This window comes from Electrophorus electricus, chromosome 9 (assembly GCF_013358815.1).
Source record: "Electrophorus electricus isolate fEleEle1 chromosome 9, fEleEle1.pri, whole genome shotgun sequence".
NCBI classification, from domain to species: Eukaryota; Metazoa; Chordata; class Actinopteri; order Gymnotiformes; family Gymnotidae; genus Electrophorus; species Electrophorus electricus.
Genome location: NC_049543.1, coordinates 17,794,532 through 17,806,045, shown reverse-complemented (window position 1 = coordinate 17,806,045; position 11,514 = coordinate 17,794,532). Strand labels below are relative to the sequence as shown.

General features: G+C 38.3%; 2 non-coding genes across 2 annotated transcripts; both read right to left on the bottom strand.

The window, feature by feature from the left end:
- Positions 1-6,309: 6,309 nt before the first annotated feature.
- On the bottom strand, positions 6,310-6,381 carry trnag-ucc. The gene has a single exon. It is a non-coding gene; the product is annotated as a tRNA-Gly (tRNA).
- Positions 6,382-9,811: 3,430 nt separating this feature from the next.
- Positions 9,812-9,883, bottom strand: trnag-ucc. The gene has a single exon. It is a non-coding gene; the product is annotated as a tRNA-Gly (tRNA).
- Between the last annotated feature and the right edge of the window lie 1,631 nt (positions 9,884-11,514).

Genomic DNA, 11,514 nt, shown 5'->3' with positions numbered 1-11,514 from the left:
CTTAATGTTTTGAAACATTTGTTAAACATTATTTTCCCTCAACAGTCTGAATTGTTTTAGGAACTCTGCCTTCTTTTAGAATTGATTATGTGCACCAAATTAGCCTGCCATTGTTCATCTATATTTTTACAATGACTCTGTTTCTTTTAGTTTTCACATAGATTGGTTTATGTAGGGTGTACACACGCTGAGCTGCTAACCAGTTTTTCATTACCTTATCATCAACCCTTTTACCAATTTCATGCACTACGGATCTTTGCATACCTTCAACCACTTCTCAGGACCCCAGGTTTGAGGGAGTATAGTAAATTTTTTTCAACAGGCATTCAGACATGGTGAATTGAATGAAACGCAATGAAGAGACTGCTAGAATGGATTATGGTTTTCTTAACATATTTTCAGCAAGAGGTTGTTTACATTATGCACAGATAAAAATAAAAGCATGCAATCAAAAGTTTTATATACATCAACCTTTTCATCATTATTTAGTTTCACAAACATGCCCATTTTTACATTCCTTGGGCTTTTCAAACATTTGTGAATTATATAAGTATGTAAAGGATAACATGTATCACTGGCTTCGTATACTAGAGAATTCCACTGACTGCTAGACTCATGTACTGCACACATCAGCTTTTCCAAATTAGATATGGTTTTGTTCTTATCAGAGACACATCCTATTCTCACTTTGATTTCAATGGTTTTGCAGAACAGCATGATCCACTCTTTTTTTCCTCAGGTGAAGAACCGAAGAAGGTGTCGATGAGACTTCCCATATGACCGGATCACAGGGGTTCAGCTTTTTGTGCAGATTCCAGTAGTCCACAATGTCTTCGTGTACATGCTCCCTCTTTGATGTTCTGTTCCTCCTGCAGGTTGGTTACTATTACTTCAGTGATAGCCTGAATATTGCTCAAAGATGGAAGTATTTGAATGATGCACAGCTTTAAAGCTCTGGAGCATGTGTAGGTGAACCAATGTTTGAATACTTTCTTTATCAGTCTGGATGTGTTGAGGCTGAAATAGGAGTCATATGGATTGTACAGGCATGTGTGTTGATGCTGACTAGGGTGATCAGTAGGTTCACAGTCACAGCTTGGATTACAGCCAGCACCGTTGTATTGATGCACCCATTGGTTTTGTTGTTATTCAGGCAAGAAGGGTTTTTTTTTTTCATAAAATCTTGTTTCAGGGTTTCTGTTATCTTTGTCCTCCATGCCTGTAAGAGCAGCTTCTTCTTAATATGAATTCATCATAGGATTTAGAGTATAGAATATGAGAACTGATTCTAGGCTGATCGTTCTAGCTGTGATGCTCGGTGATTCCTCACCCCTATTTATATCAGAACTTGGGGTGGTGTCATGAGGGGAGTTGCTTTTGTCAGCACACGTGACTTTACCTTCTATAAATGGGCATCGAATGTCTGCTTCAAACTTATCATAGAGTCTTACTTTTAAAGAATCAATCTCTAAGACTTTCAACTGTTTAAGCAACATCAATCAACATCAATCACATCAATCAGGCTGAAATACTGCTGAATCTCTCCCAGCTCTCTCTCGGTAATGTAGTCAAGCTCCATCTTCTGAACTCTTTCCAATCATATTGATCAAATACCACTTGTTCTGTTGCTCGTGTCCAATGGGTCTCAACCAGTTTCAAGATCGTGAAAAGTGTTACTTTGCATTTCTGGTTGCTGAACGCAACCTGAGCCATCTGATACCATATTTTTGATTCTTTCCATAATAGCGAATTGCTCTTTAGGTGCGTACAGACATACAGCCATTGTTGAAAGTATTTTCCTACTCAAACACCAGGATACACCTCAGACTTAAATGAATGGGTGAAAGATTCTGGTTCTGTGGGAGGAGTTGCACACCTGCACAGGATTGGTCAGAGTTAGAATCCACAGGTCTGGTTGGTTGGACAAAAAAATTCAGCAAATTTTGAACTTCTGGGCCTGAACTCATAATATCATTTTTGTCAGAAGGTGTATTCCAGCAACGGTGGGGAGGGTTTTGGTGGGGGCCATGCATAATTTTGTCAGAAGGGCCATTCCATCAATGTAAGGGAGGGGTTAGAGGGGCTTGGTTAGGAGAAAAAAAGGCAGAAAATATTTTACTTCTTGACCTAAACTAATTATAACATTTTTGTCAGAATGAGTATTCCAGGATGGGTAAGAGAGGAGTTGAGAGGAGTTGTGCATTTCTGAGAGAATAAACCAATCAGAGGTGGGTGTTTGTGAGGGGGGGGGGGGGTGATTGATAGCTGTCAATCACTCAATCAATCAAAAAAATATTTTGAAAGGTGTATACTTTTCTATCCCTTCCCACTCCATAATGTTAATAAGGAATGGAATGGAAAGCCCTTCACTGACTTTCTTAAGTAATTAAAATCTATATGGATTCTTGAACTTGGAAAACTGAAGACAGCTTGCACACAGATGGATTATTTTTTTTATGTGTCTCTGTGAATTAGTTAGGAAGCTTTCTTTGTTCATAACTCAGGAGTTGTTTAGCAACTCTCTGCAACTACCAACCATTACTTCCATCTTTTCTTTCAAAAGTTCTTGAAGAGTCTGTCTTCAAACAGATGTCTATCTTTCTTAAACAAAATGAATTACTACCGGAAAGTAAATCTCAAAATCATCAGCTTCAACATGTCCATGGAGATGCATCACCAATTCATGACCTTAGGATTTCCCTAGAAGACACTTGGATCACTCTGACAATGCACGCAAACATGGGCTACAACCAGATTACCAAATATTATTCTTTACTCATATTGCTGATTTGAGTGGTTCATGCAGGTTCCTCATCAGCAACATAACAAAAATCTACCCCTTTCTTTTCAAAGACACAGCTGCATGTGCAGTGCCTTGTTATCTGAAGAATCGTCGAAATCAACTTGCTCCATGTAGACCTACTACTCTGCGCCAGAAGACCCCTGCAACTCATTCAGAGTGCTGTTATTTGCAATCAGCCTCGGTGTAGTACTTTTCAAACGTTTATGAGAAAGTCTAGATGGCTTGGGTGTAACCCAAACCGGCAGTAGCATACTAATCACTGCCACGCTAGGATAATTGGCTACAGAGGTAGAGTGCTCTTTCAGCCTGTGAGAGTTAGTAGGATTGATGCTCACAAGTCTAGAATTTGTAGTGTTTTTCTATGGTGAAAACTTTTCTGATTGAAAATGGATTTGCGAGTGGAACAAGAACCTTTTTTGCAAAGCCCTGTTTGATGGCTAGGGGTTGTTCATCAGGCAAAGTCTACATGGACGTGAGGGGGATCAAACCCATGTCATTGGAGTTAATGGCACCATACTCTGACCAACCAGGTTAACTTGCATTTAAGATAGACATTTGGAAAGTGGGGTGCAATCTTCATAAAATAGTGCATCTTAACTAAGGCACAAATTACATTCTGTGCTTGGTGGATCTTTAGCAAACATTGGTATATCCTGTGTCTTATCAGGTTGAAATCTGCCCTTCCGTCCTTTAAGGCCCTGTCTTTGACATTCATCAAAGAAGTGGGAACTTCAACAGCAAAAGATGAGAAATCATAATATGCTGGCACCTCTCACAGTTTCAGTAATGATGTGTTCATCACATCTATACGGAGAATGCATCATGAGCTCTCCACATTGCATAATAAACGAAAATGCCACATCACTACTAATTTCAACAAATGTATACAATGATGATGAAATATTGCACCTCAAATAATGCACAGATTGCATGCTATTTTTTGTGGCTCTCTAGCAAACATTGGCTTGTCCTGTTTCTTTTCAATTTGAAAGCAGCTCTTCAGTCCTTTAAGCCTGAGTTATTGTATTCTTGCAACTTTAGTCTGTTTTGTTCAAAAATTGTGCAAAGAACACAAGGATAAGAAAAGAATTTGCCCTTTGAGATTCCTTTAAGAACTTGAACTTTTGAAGTGAGAATATAAAATGGATCTCAATCATTGTAAAATTGTATTCGCTTGTACGTGTTCATCTTACTAGGAATGCATTAAAAGAGCTAAAAGTGAAAGTGGCATTGCTGAAGTTTCATTTTCTTGCTTCTAGTAAAAGCACCAAATAAATACTAACTCCAAGATGCTTTGGTATAGAGGTTATCGATTTTATGACTGCATACCATTCAAAGCTTTGCAGCAGCATCCATCTCCATTTTCCAAGTGCTTACTAACAAAGTCCATGCAGTTACGAAGGTTTCCCTCAAGTAGGATTATTTCAATACCATGTTTTTTGTCATTTTTTGAAAAAGAAGATTGTGTTCTGATGAGTAATTTGCATTATGTACAATTCTCTGGTTCTTGTTTATGAAGTGGGCAGTGTCATTGCCTAAATATGTGTAAGGTCGTGCTTTGATTACCCAGTGGGGAAGGACGCAAAACTTTAGCAAAGAGTCCGTAAACTGTGTGGTATGCCAGCAGGTTATAGCTCGCTGAGCTAGCCTCTTGGATCCCAATCCATCAGTGGCATATGTTACATGTCCTTCCCCTTCCTATTTCAACTGTCACATTATGTGCCGCTTACACATTTTTCACTTACCATAAAGTGATGCGTTGGCCGGGAATCCAACCCTGGTCAACTGCTTGGAAGGTAGCTATGCTTGCCACTATACCACCAACGCAACCATGAGAAACAAAAGTTCTCGTGTTGGGGTCATTCCAGTCACCAAGAGAGTGGTCATGGTCTTTGAGGGTTACATGACTGCAAGGCCATGTATTTGACATTCATCAAAGAAATGTGAACTGAAAAGATGAAAAATCATAATATGCTGGCACCTCTCACAGTTTCAGTAGTGGTTTGTTCATCACATCTATTCGGAGAATGCGTCATGAGCTCTCCACATTGCATAATAAACGAAAATGCCACATCACTACAAATTTCAACAAATGTATATAATGATGATGAAATATTGCACCTCAAATAATGCACAGATTGCATGCTATTTTTTGTGGATCTCTAGCAAACATTGGCTTGTCCTGTTTCTTTCCAATTTGAAAGCAGCTCTTCAATCCTGTAAGAGAAGTCATTGTATACTTGTAACTTTCACTCTGTTTTGTTCAAAAATTGTGCAAAGAACACAAGGATAAGAAAAGAATTTGCCCTTTGCGATTCCTTTAAGAACTTGAACTTTTGAATTGAGAATATAAAATGGATCTCAATCACTGTAAAATTGTATTCGCTTGTACGTGGTACACTATACCACTATACCACCAACCCTCGTTGAGGGGTACATAACTGCAAGGCCCTGTCTATGACATTCATCAAAGAATTGTGAACTTCAACAGCAAAAGATGAGAAATCATAATATGCTGGCACCTCTCACAGTTTCAGTAATGATGTGTTCATCACATCTATACGGAGAATGCATCATGAGCTCTCCACATTGCATAATAAACGAAAATGCCACATCACTACTAATTTCAACAAATGTATCCAATGATGATGAAATATTGCACCTCAAATAATGCACAGATTGCATGCTATTTTTTGTGGATCTCTAGCAAACATTGGCTTGTCCTGTTTCTTTTCAATTTGAAAGCAGCTCTTCAGTCCTTTAAGCCTGGTTATTGTATTCTTGCAACTTTTAGTCTGTTTTGTTCAAAAATTGTGCAAAGAACACAAGGATAAGAAAAGAATTTGCCCTTTGAGATTCCTTTAAGAACTTGAACTTTTGAAGTGAGAATATAAAATGGATCTCAATCATTGTAAAATTGTATTCGCTTGTACGTGTTCATCTTACTAGGAATGCATTAAAAGAGCTAAAAGTGAAAGTGGCATTGCTGAAGTTTCATTTTCTTGCTTCTAGTAAAAACACCAAATAAATACTAACGCCAAGATGCTTTGGTATAGAGGTTATCGATTTTATGACGCATACCATTCAAAGCTTTGCAGCAGCATCCATCTCCATTTTCCAAGTGCTTACTAACAAAGTCCATGCAGTTACGAAGGTTCCCTCAAGTAGGATTATTTCAATACCATGTTTTTTGTCATTTTTTGAAAAAGAAGATTGTGTTGTGACGAGTAATTTGCATTATGTACAATGCTCTTGTTCTTGTTTATGAAGTGGGCAGTGTCATTGCCTAAATATGTGTAAGGTCGTGCTTTGATTACCCAGTGGGGAAGGACGCAAAACTTTAGCAAAGAGTCCGTAAACTGTGTGGTATGCCAGCAGGTTATAGCTCGCTGAGCTAGCCTCTTGGATCCCAATCCATCAGTGGCATATGTTACATGTCCTTCCCCTTCCTATTTCAACTGTCACATTATGTGCCGCTTACACATTTTTCACTTACCATAAAGTGATGCGTTGGCCGGGAATCGAACCCGGGTCAACTGCTTGGAAGGCAGCTATGCTTGCCACTATACCACCAACGCAACCGTGAGAGATAAAAGTTCTCGTGTTGGGGTCATTCCAGTCACCAAGAGAGTGGTCATGGTCTTTGAGGGTTACATGACTGCAAGGCCATGTATTTGACATTCATCAAAGAAATGTGAACTGAAAAGATGAAAAATCATAATATGCTGGCACCTCTCACAGTTTCAGTAGTGGTTTGTTCATCACATCTATTCGGAGAATGCGTCATGAGCTCTCCACATTGCATAATAAACGAAAATGCCACATCACTACAAATTTCAACAAATGTATATAATGATGATGAAATATTGCACCTCAAATAATGCAGAGATTGCATGCTATTTTTTGTGGATCTCTAGCAAACATTGGCTTGTCCTGTTTCTTTCCAATTTGAAAGCAGCTCTTCAATCCTGTAAGAGAAGTCATTGTATACTTGTAACTTTCACTCTGTTTTGTTCAAAAATTGTGCAAAGAACACAAGGATAAGAAAAGAATTTGCCCTTTGCGATTCCTTTAAGAACTTGAACTTTTGAATTGAGAATATAAAATGGATCTCAATCACTGTAAAATTGTATTCGCTTGTACGTGGTACACTATACCACTATACCACCAACCCTCGTTGAGGGGTACATAACTGCAAGGCCCTGTCTATGACATTCATCAAAGAATTGTGAACTTCAACAGCAAAAGATGAGAAATCATAATATGCTGGCACCTCTCACAGTTTCAGTAATGATGTGTTCATCACATCTATACGGAGAATGCATCATGAGCTCTCCACATTGCATAATAAACGAAAATGCCACAGCACTACTAATTTCAACAAATGTATCCAATGATGATGAAATATTGCACCTCAAATAATGCACAGATTGCATGCTATTTTTTGTGGCTCTCTAGCAAACATTGGCTTGTCCTGTTTCTTTTCAATTTGAAAGCAGCTCTTCAGTCCTTTAAGCCTGGTTATTGTATTCTTGCAACTTTTAGTCTGTTTTGTTCAAAAATTGTGCAAAGAACACAAGGATAAGAAAAGAATTTGCCCTTTGAGATTCCTTTAAGAACTTGAACTTTTGAAGTGAGAATATAAAATGGATCTCAATCATTGTAAAATTGTATTCGCTTGTACGTGTTCATCTTACTAGGAATGCATTAAAAGAGCTAAAAGTGAAAGTGGCATTGCTGAAGTTTCATTTTCTTGCTTCTAGTAAAAACACCAAATAAATACTAACACCAAGATGCTTTGGTATAGAGGTTATCGATTTTATGACGCATACCATTCAAAGCTTTGCAGCAGCATCCATCTCCATTTTCCAAGTGCTTACTAACAAAGTCCATGCAGTTACGAAGGTTCCCTCAAGTAGGATTATTTCAATACCATGTTTTTTGTCATTTTTTGAAAAAGAAGATTGTGTTGTGACGAGTAATTTGCATTATGTACAATGCTCTTGTTCTTGTTTATGAAGTGGGCAGTGTCATTGCCTAAATATGTGTAAGGTCGTGCTTTGATTACCCAGTGGGGAAGGACGCAAAACTTTAGCAAGGAGTCCGTAAACTGTGTGGTATGCCAGCAGGTTATAGCTCGCTGAGCTAGCCTCTTGGATCCCAATCCATCAGTGGCATATGTTACATGTCCTTCCCCTTCCTATTTCAACTGTCACATTATGTGCCGCTTACACATTTTTCACTTACCATAAAGTGATGCGTTGGCCGGGAATCAAAACCGGATCAACTGCTTGGAAGGCAGCTATGCTTGCCACTATACCACCAACGCAACCATGAGAGCTAAAAGTTCTCGTGTTGGGGTCATTCCAGTCACCAAGAGAGTGGTCATGGTCTTTGAGGGTTACATGACTGCAAGGCCATGTATTTGACATTCATCAAAGAAATGTGAACTGAAAAGATGAAAAATCATAATATGCTGGCACCTCTCACAGTTTCAGTAGTGGTTTGCTCATCACATCTATTCGGAGAATGCGTCATGAGCTCTCCACATTGCATAATAAACGAAAATGCCACATCACTACAAATTTCAACAAATGTATATAATGATGATGAAATATTGCACCTCAAATAATGCAGAGATTGCATGCTATTTTTTGTGGATCTCTAGCAAACATTGGCTTGTCCTGTTTCTTTCCAATTTGAAAGCAGCTCTTCAATCCTGTAAGAGAAGTCATTGTATACTTGTAACTTTCACTCTGTTTTGTTCAAAAATTGTGCAAAGAACACAAGGATAAGAAAAGAATTTGCCCTTTGCGATTCCTTTAAGAACTTGAACTTTTGAATTGAGAATATAAAATGGATCTCAATCACTGTAAAATTGTATTCGCTTGTACGTGGTACACTATACCACTATACCACCAACCCTCGTTGAGGGGTACATAACTGCAAGGCCCTGTCTATGACATTCATCAAAGAATTGTGAACTTCAACAGCAAAAGATGAGAAATCATAATATGCTGGCACCTCTCACAGTTTCAGTAATGATGTGTTCATCACATCTATACGGAGAATGCATCATGAGCTCTCCACATTGCATAATAAACGAAAATGCCACAGCACTACTAATTTCAACAAATGTATCCAATGATGATGAAATATTGCACCTCAAATAATGCACAGATTGCATGCTATTTTTTGTGGCTCTCTAGCAAACATTGGCTTGTCCTGTTTCTTTTCAATTTGAAAGCAGCTCTTCAGTCCTTTAAGCCTGGTTATTGTATTCTTGCAACTTTTAGTCTGTTTTGTTCAAAAATTGTGCAAAGAACACAAGGATAAGAAAAGAATTTGCCCTTTGAGATTCCTTTAAGAACTTGAACTTTTGAAGTGAGAATATAAAATGGATCTCAATCATTGTAAAATTGTATTCGCTTGTACGTGTTCATCTTACTAGGAATGCATTAAAAGAGCTAAAAGTGAAAGTGGCATTGCTGAAGTTTCATTTTCTTGCTTCTAGTAAAAACACCAAATAAATACTAACGCCAAGATGCTTTGGTATAGAGGTTATCGATTTTATGACGCATACCATTCAAAGCTTTGCAGCAGCATCCATCTCCATTTTCCAAGTGCTTACTAACAAAGTCCATGCAGTTACGAAGGTTCCCTCAAGTAGGATTATTTCAATACCATGTTTTTTGTCATTTTTTGAAAAAGAAGATTGTGTTGTGACGAGTAATTTGCATTATGTACAATGCTCTTGTTCTTGTTTATGAAGTGGGCAGTGTCATTGCCTAAATATGTGTAAGGTCGTGCTTTGATTACCCAGTGGGGAAGGACGCAAAACTTTAGCAAAGAGTCCGTAAACTGTGTGGTATGCCAGCAGGTTATAGCTCGCTGAGCTAGCCTCTTGGATCCCAATCCATCAGTGGCATATGTTACATGTCCTTCCCCTTCCTATTTCAACTGTCACATTATGTGCCGCTTACACATTTTTCACTTACCATAAAGTGATGCGTTGGCCGGGAATCGAACCCGGGTCAACTGCTTGGAAGGCAGCTATGCTTGCCACTATACCACCAACGCAACCGTGAGAGCTAAAAGTTCTCGTGTTGGGGTCATTCCAGTCACCAAGAGAGTGGTCATGGTCTTTGAGGGTTACATGACTGCAAGGCCATGTATTTGACATTCATCAAAGAAATGTGAACTGAAAAGATGAAAAATCATAATATGCTGGCACCTCTCACAGTTTCAGTAGTGGTTTGTTCATCACATCTATTCGGAGAATGCGTCATGAGCTCTCCACATTGCATAATAAACGAAAATGCCACATCACTACAAATTTCAACAAATGTATATAATGATGATGAAATATTGCACCTCAAATAATGCAGAGATTGCATGCTATTTTTTGTGGATCTCTAGCAAACATTGGCTTGTCCTGTTTCTTTCCAATTTGAAAGCAGCTCTTCAATCCTGTAAGAGAAGTCATTGTATACTTGTAACTTTCCCTCTGTTTTGTTCAAAAATTGTGCAAAGAACACAAGGATAAGAAAAGAATTTGCCCTTTGCGATTCCTTTAAGAACTTGAACTTTTGAATTGAGAATATAAAATGGATCTCAATCATTGTAAAATTGTATTCGCTTGTACGTGGTACACTATACCACTATACCACCAACCCTCGTTGAGGGGTACATAACTGCAAGGCCCTGTCTATGACATTCATCAAAGAATTGTGAACTTCAACAGCAAAAGATGAGAAATCATAATATGCTGGCACCTCTCACAGTTTCAGTAATGATGTGTTCATCACATCTATACGGAGAATGCATCATGAGCTCTCCACATTGCATAATAAACGAAAATGCCACAGCACTACTCATTTCAACAAATGTATCCAATGATGATGAAATATTGCACCTCAAATAATGCACAGATTGCATGCTATTTTTTGTGGCTCTCTAGCAAACATTGGCTTGTCCTGTTTCTTTTCAATTTGAAAGCAGCTCTTCAGTCCTTTAAGCCTGGTTATTGTATTCTTGCAACTTTTAGTCTGTTTTGTTCAAAAATTGTGCAAAGAACACAAGGATAAGAAAAGAATTTGCCCTTTGAGATTCCTTTAAGAACTTGAACTTTTGAAGTGAGAATATAAAATGGATCTCAATCATTGTAAAATTGTATTCGCTTGTACGTGTTCATCTTACTAGGAATGCATTAAAAGAGCTAAAAGTGAAAGTGGCATTGCTGAAGTTTCATTTTCTTGCTTCTAGTAAAAACACCAAATAAATACTAACGCCAAGATGCTTTGGTATAGAGGTTATCGATTTTATGACGCATACCATTCAAAGCTTTGCAGCAGCATCCATCTCCATTTTCCAAGTGCTTACTAACAAAGTCCATGCAGTTACGAAGGTTCCCTCAAGTAGGATTATTTCAATACCATGTTTTTTGTCATTTTTTGAAAAAGAAGATTGTGTTGTGACGAGTAATTTGCATTATGTACAATGCTCTTGTTCTTGTTTATGAAGTGGGCAGTGTCATTGCCTAAATATGTGTAAGGTCGTGCTTTGATTACCCAGTGGGGAAGGACGCAAAACTTTAGCAAAGAGTCCGTAAACTGTGTGGTATGCCAGCAGGTTATAGCTCGCTGAGCTAGCCTCTTGGATCCCAATCCATCAGTGGCATATGTTACATGTCCTTCCCCTTCCTATTTCAA